The sequence below is a fragment of the Nicotiana tomentosiformis genome, chromosome 2 (genome assembly GCF_000390325.3).
Source record: "Nicotiana tomentosiformis chromosome 2, ASM39032v3, whole genome shotgun sequence".
In the NCBI taxonomy this organism is placed as follows: Eukaryota; Viridiplantae; Streptophyta; class Magnoliopsida; order Solanales; family Solanaceae; genus Nicotiana; species Nicotiana tomentosiformis.
This window is the reverse complement of record NC_090813.1, coordinates 155,822,796-155,830,654: the sequence shown is the minus strand read 5'-3', so window position 1 is coordinate 155,830,654 and position 7,859 is coordinate 155,822,796.

Sequence of the window (7,859 nt, the reverse complement as noted above, 5' to 3'; positions counted from 1 at the left end):
TATGTGTTCAGTATAAACTGTATAACTCGATGCCATACCTGCCATTTCATCTTGCATTGCATATTTAAATTGGGACTACAAACGTATTCCGGGAGATCCCCCTGTCTTGCATATTTAAATTGGGTCTACAGACATATTCCGGGAGATCCCCCATGTACTGCATATTCATTTGGAACTACGGGACGGTATCCCGGGAGAGTTCCCACTGTGTTTACCTTGTTCTGAGCCGAGGGATCCCGCAACTATTAAATTTCGAGAATTTCCTTAACTGTGTTACCGTAAATTTTACTTATATCTTTTACTGTTTAACTTATTATATTCACTCTGGTAGGGCCTTGACCTGACCTCATCACTACTCGACCGAGGCTAGGCTTGGCACTTATTGGGTACCATTGTTGTGTACTCATGCCCTTTCCTGCACATATTTTTCGTGTGCAGATCCAGGTGCGAGCTATCAGCCTCGAAGTTAGTGTGTGCTGCTGATTCTAGGAGACTTCAAGGTACTTCTGCTTGCGTCCGCAGATCTTCGGAGTCCCCCTTCTACTCCCCCGCCTAGAGATTTTCTTTATTATCTTCAGACTTTTGTATAGAGCTACATAGATTATAGAAGCTTGTGACTTAGTGATATTCCGGGTATTGGAAAATTATTTTTTACATATCGAGTGGTACTACTCTTGGCTATTCACAATATGTTGTTTATCTTTAAAATGTTGTGTTTTCTTCATATTTTTTGTAATATTAGGCTTACCTAGTCGTAAAGACTAGGTGCCATCATGACACCTTACAGAAGGTTAATTTGGGTCGTGACACGACCTCGCAGAAGCGAGATAAAGCTCGCAGAAGCAAAATCTGGGCAGGCTGGACGTTGGTCATAGAAGCGAGGGTTTGGGCACACCTGCAACAGCGCAGGTGCGGAAACAAGCACACAGAAGCGGAAGAAGGCAGTTGGGCATGTCTTCACAGAAGCGACCTTTTTGTCGTAGAAGCGACATCGCAGATGCGCATTTTCTTCCACAGATGCGAGCTCCTATTGGGAAGTGGACATTGGGACTTCTCATATGCGCATTTTGGCTCGCAAAAGCGACCTCGCAGAAGCGCAAAGTCAGTCCGCAGAAGCGAAAACTGGATAGAAACTTAAGGACCAAAAATGGTCATTTCGCCATTTTCGATTGAGATTTTGGAGCTCGGTTTTTGGGCGATTTTGGAAGAGTTCTTCACGACTTTGACTTGGATTTGAGCTGTTCGGAGGTCAATTCAAGCAAGAAGTCTATTTTGGAATTTCGACCTAACTTTAAAAAGGTAAGTGTCTTGCTTAATATCGAGTGGGGGAATTACCCCTTAGGCATTGAGTCTTATGTGCCATTTATGAAATGTAAAAAGCAGTGTACGCGAGGTGACGAGTACGTACTCGGGCGGGCTTATACGTGCAAAATTCATTGAATTAAAGTCTTAGGCATTATTGTGTAGTAAATTGGGAAATTGTAGAAAATTATTAAATCATCTGTTTGTCAATGCCTAAATCCTTATTGTTGAATTTGTTTTTATATGATAATTTGATGTGATTGTTACTTGAAATATTTATAACATTTCATGAGTATTGTTGGTTTAATATTTCTTGGAAATTAATTCCAATATGAATTTTCTTATGCAAATAATTAATTTAAGCGAGCTTAAGAAGAAGTGTTAATATAATTATCTAAATTTGCATTAATGAAGGCTTTGCTTTATGCTAAGTAATTTCTATCTCTATTGATTGTTTTTGAGTGTTATATACATTATGTGTTGTGAAATTAATTGATTTTGTTATATCTTTGGAATTTGGTTGTGGCCATTGGGCAAATTGTGATATGAAATGATTTTATTATGTTACTGTGTTAATTTTTTGTGTAAATTATGGTGTTGTGTGAGTTATTATTTTGGGAGATAAGGGTGGCATTTCACCGTTGATATTATGTGGGTATGAGGGTGGCATTTTACTATTTTTGTGCTTGTTGGAATATTGTTTGGGCGGAGCGATAAGGATGGCAATAGGAGTGATAAGGGTGCCTATTGATATTGTCTGGGCAGAGCGATAAGGGTGGCTATAAGAGTGATAAGGGTGGAAATAGGAGCGATAAAGGTGGCTATTGTCAGGGATGATATGTGATGATGTGGTGTTGATGATTTTCATATGATATTGTGATTTTCTTGTGTTTATTTTTATACCTTATGCAATTTGTCTTGTTGTTGTTAAATTGATAACAATCTGATTTAAGTTGAAATTGAGAGCCTGTGGCTATTGCCAGGCGGATTAAAAAATAAAATGTGGACACAAGGTGCCGTGAGTAAATAATGAGGATTTTTGGCACGTGAATTGTCCGTGCAGTTGTGATATGAAATGAGGGCACGAGGTGTCGGAAATATATGATGATTTAATTATGGGCACGAGGTGCCGTGAAAATATATGAAAAATGGGCTAAGACCCGTATTTACGAAAAATATAAAAATGAGCTGAAACCCGTATTATTATGATTTTGATACGAGGTGTCACATGGTGACTCTTTAATCGAAAAAATTATATTCAAAATATTTATTTGAAAGGGTTTTGATTCAAAAAGAATTATATAAAAGAATTGTATTTGAAAGATATTTATTCGACAAAATTATATTTGAAAAAGGGGTTTATTCGTAAGAATTATATGTAAAAGATATTTAATTAAAGAACTTGATTTAACTGGGTGTAATTGTATTTATTAATTGTTGAGCGATATTAAATGGTAATTTTTATTGTCTTACTGTACATATCATTGATTGTTTTATGTTGCCTTGATGCTATTTGTTTTCTATTATTTTGTATATTATATTGCATAGGTTATTAGACTAGTGGGTGTCTTGACTGTACCTCGCCTCTACTCCATTGAGGTTAGTCTTGATACTTACTGGGTACCGACCGTGGTGTACTCATACTACACTTCTGTACATTTTTGTGCAGAGCCAGGTATTGGAGATATCGTACTTGAGTAGAGTTAAAGCGGGATCGTAAGGATTCAAGGTAGAGCTGATTGGCCATCGCAGTCCCTTGGAGTCTTTTCATTTCATTACTAGTCTTGGGAGGTTGTTTATTGTAATTATTTCCGCTGTTAGTTAAAAAGAATTACTTCAAAAGGTAATTGAAATCGGCTTACCTAGTCTTAGAGACTAGGTTCCATCACGACGCCTATGGTGGGATTTTGGGTCGTGACAAGTTGGTATCAGAGCTCTGGGTTCACAGGTTCTACGAGTCACGAACGAGTCTAGTAGAGTCTTGCGGATCAGTACAGAGACGTCTGTACTTATCTTCGAGAGGCTACATAACTGTTAGAAAATTTTTATTTCTTTCATTTCTGTCGTGCGAAATTTGTTGAATTTGGAATTTGAACCTTTGTATCTCCATTCTCTCATAGATGGTGAGGACACGTGCTACTGGGTTAGCTGAGCAGGCATCCACACATACTGCTAGGGCTGCAAGAGGCCGGGGCCGTGGTAGAGGCCGAGGCAGAAGTCGAGGAAAAGCACGTGCAGCAAGTTCGAAGTAAGGAACAATTCGTATGAAATGTTTAACGCAATAACGTTGCTTACTGCAAAATCATCTTGATGAAACTCTTTCTCAAGAGAGGTAACGTTACTATTCATGAAATATTTGCTGAAAACGCTTTAGCAATTCATTTTGAACAATTCATTTAAGAGAGGTAACGTTACTATTCATGGAATATTTGCTGAAAACATTTTAGCAATTCATTTTGAACACTTCATTCAAGAGAGGTAACGTTTCTTAGCAATTCATCTTGAACCAAAGAATGTTACCTTTATCTTTAGGTGGCCCTACTTAGGATGACTAAGCCACTTTAGATCCTCCAAAGTGTGACACTTAAGCAAGATTTAAGAGTCATCTTAAATTAAAAGGGGGGCTGCCACGTTCTTGGCCTTTTAGGCTTATCTTAAAGACTTAATTTTTTACTATTATCTTATTTAACTAATTAATCTCCCATTAACCAATAATCAATTAATTATCCATATAATTAAGAATTATCTCAACTTACTTAAAATGCTACTCACTTTTAACATACCTTATACACCTTACTATCATAGTCATGTAGTACCTTGTATGGCACAAGTCCATAAATACCGGGTATCATAGCTCGGACCGTATTTTATCCCATATCGACAAACTTCTACGAAACTTACTTTCTTTTATTCGCTTACCCTCTCTCCTTCACAAATTTACTTATCACTTGTTTGAAATAGCATAATACTTATAACCTCAAAAATAATCTCATTCCCGAGATTACGTCGATTAACTTATGACGAAACTTTAATGTCCAAAAATGTGGGATGTAACTTCTCATTTTCGATCTTATATCAATTTACTTATGGCGTACTTCCACGTACGAAAATATGGGGTGTAACATTCATTGCACCAAATATTTCGCTGATTGGGGGAGTAGCTCAGACTCCTACCATAACTCCGGAGCAGCAGATTCATATTGGTCAGGTTTTAAGTGCAATACCGGTACAACCTGTTATTCCGGTACGGCTTGAGGTCATGCCCGAGGCATCAGAATAAGAACAAAAGAGACTTGAAAGGTTTAAGAGGTATAGTACACCTACTTTCAGTGCCACAGCTACAGAGGATGCTCAAGAATTTCTAGAAAATTATCACCGTATTCTCAGCACCATGGATATTGTGGAGGTGAGCAGAGTTGCCTTTACTATATTTCAACTGTCAGGTGTAGCGTATCGGTGATGGCAAATCTAAGAAGAAGGTAGACCAGCCGATGCCACACCACCAACTTGGGCTCAATTTTCGGAAATGTTCTTGAAAGAGTTTGTTCCCCAGACTCTCAGAGATGCGTGGCGCACAGAGTTTGAATGGTTGCATTAGGGCACTATGACAGTGTCAAAATATACTATCAGGTTCAGTGAGTTAGCCCGTCATGCACCTATCTTGGTTCCTAAAATCAGAGAGGGGGTCCGCAGATTCATTGAGGGGCTCGAATATGATATTAAAATATGCATGGCTCGAGAATTGCAAACTGATATTCTATTTCAACAAGTAGTGGAGATTGTAAGGAATATTTAGGGTGTTTTAGGCGAGGAAAGGGAGTCTAAGGAGGCCAAAAGATCTCGAAGATCTGGAGGGTTCAGTGAATTTTACTCTTCAGCTAGAACCCATTATAGCGGAGGCTCGAGCAGTCGGTCAGCTCAGTCCGCACATCAGATTACTCTGAGTGCTCCAGTTTACAGTGCACCACCGATACGAGATTCTTATAGTGGTTATTTCAGTTACCCGGCACAGACTCAATACGAGCAGTCGCGACCTCAGAGGGGTTGTTATGAGTGTGGTGATACTAGGCATATCATGAGAGATTGTCCCACACTTGGGAGGGGTGGATTTCATCAGAACACTCCAGCTACAAGCTTTATTCCAGTTGATACTCCACGTACACAGTCAGCTAGAGGCGAAGGACAGGCGGGTAGTGGGCGCCTAATAGGTGGAGGCCCGACCCGTTGATTTAATCACTATGATTTGGCTGAGGCCAATACACCAGATGGTGTCGTTACATGTACGATCCTGATTTTTATTATAAAAGGATATTTTCCTTAATTTGATTTGGTTCTGAATATTGAGGTGAGTCCTCCTATTATGCTCCACTTATGGGTGAGCTTCGTAAATTTATGACCCACTTATATGTTTATCCTTGTTGGGAGATTTGAAGGTGTGAGCCCGTGTCTGTCATTTATTTTTGTACACCATTGAGGGCTATAAGTCCAAAAGTAATTTTTATTATACATTACAGTGGGTTTAATGTGTTTCGGAATAATTGATTCCAATTTTTATGAATTATACGCCCTACTAGTATGAGGGTTCATTATGTGTTGTGAAAACCTTTTATGAAATATATTGAAAAGAAAGAAGAAAAGAAATTGAAATTTCAGTTGGCACAATGTGAAAAATACTTGTGATTCGGAGTTGAGGACAAGATCCTCACATTTTATATATGATATGAAATATTTAAACCGGGCTACAAGTCACAGTGGAAGTTATATAAGGACGAGTTCCTTATGGTAAAATATTTATGAGTTTAAAATTCTCCCTTTGTGAAATTAATTTGTACAATAATATTAATAGGGAGTCATGCCTGTTAGGCTTATTTGATAACTCTTGTATATTTTTCTGTTCATATTCAGCCATTTTTGTGCTATAAACATTGAGTTTTAGCCTATGAGGTGAGTGCCCAGGTGGCGTTAAATGTGACTCATTAATCCAAGTGAGTAATCATGAGGTCTTCATGCCTCACATTCTGTTGTCAGTGTTGTGAAAATTCGAAATGATGTGGTGGTTAATATGAGATTAATTGATGATGCTGGAATTAACTATGAACAACTTTTAAGTCCAGAGATGTGGTGATGAGCATACATATGATCTACTTCATGTCCTAATATCATTATGATAATGTAGTGCTTGTGATGCCGAGATTGTTGTTATTGATATATACCTTGTGGTATTTTGGTGGGTTGTGGATGTGTTGTTAGGAGTTGTTTTTGGTATTACTCTGGCAGGTGGATAGGCCCAATTACAGGGGAGACTCTGCCGAAATTTCTAAAAATTTTGGGAATTAGTAAAATTTGGAGGATTGGGATTTGCAAAGGAAGAGATAAATATGTTATGTGTTTGAGGGCGAATGATCCTAAGCGGGGAAGAATGTAGCACCCCAGAGAAAGTTTTGAAGTACTTCAACACTATCAAGAAAATTGATGTGTATGTAGGCAGGAGTTGCTATAGCCAGTTGAGACTAATATCGCGCGTTGTTGTGAAAATCAGGCCTTTTGAAATGTTTGGAGTGTAAGAAATTAATCTTAAAGTTTAAAAATATGGATAAAAGAAATAAACTCAAATGAGATGATGTTGTCAAGCTTATCTCAAATGCGGTAGAGTGGAAGCAACCGTGAGTATATTTGTAAAAGTAAAATCATCAATTTGGTAACCTCAGAATAATTCTTAGAACGTTCGAGGAGGAACGTTTGTTTAAGATATGGAGAATGTAAGACCCAACTTGTCGTTTTAAGAATTAGCGAGCCCCGTCCAGTGGCTTAAGGTCTCGAGCACCTTCATAATATGTATTATGACCCGCGGGTGTGGTCGAGTTTGATTTATTGAATATTTGGAATTTTCTTTAAAGAACAATTCTTATTTAGAAACTTAAATGGAAAGAGTTGACCGAAGAGTTGACTTTTGAGCAAACGACCCCGGAATGGAATTTAGATGATGTCAATAGGTTCGTATAATTTTTTTGGACTTAGGTGTATGTTCGGATTTGGATTTGGAAGTCCGTAGGACAATTCGACGCATTTTGGCGAAAGCTGAAAAATAAAAGCTTTTGGAAAAATCCTATCGAAGGGTGAATTTTTGATAACAAGGCCGGATTTCAATTCCAGAAATGGGAATAACTCCATTAAGTCAATTATGACTTGTGTGCAAAATTTGAAGTCATTCCGGATTGATTTGATACGTTTCGGCGCAAAATATAGAAGTTGGAAGATTTGAAAACTTATAATTCAATTCGATGCGCGATTCAGAATTTCGGCGTTGTTTGACATGGTTTGAAGCCTCGACTAAGTTCGTATTATATTTTGGGACATGTTGGTACATTTGGTTAAAGTACTGAGGGCCTCGGGTGGATTTTGAAAGGTTAACGGATTTGATTTTTGGATGAGGTAGCTGCTGGAATTTGCTGTTGTTTCTGGGCAGCAACTGTTTGTTTCGCTTCTGCGGATGTTTGATCGCAGAACAAAGATGAAGCTTGCAGAAGAGAAATCTGGGCAGGCTGGACGTTGGTCGC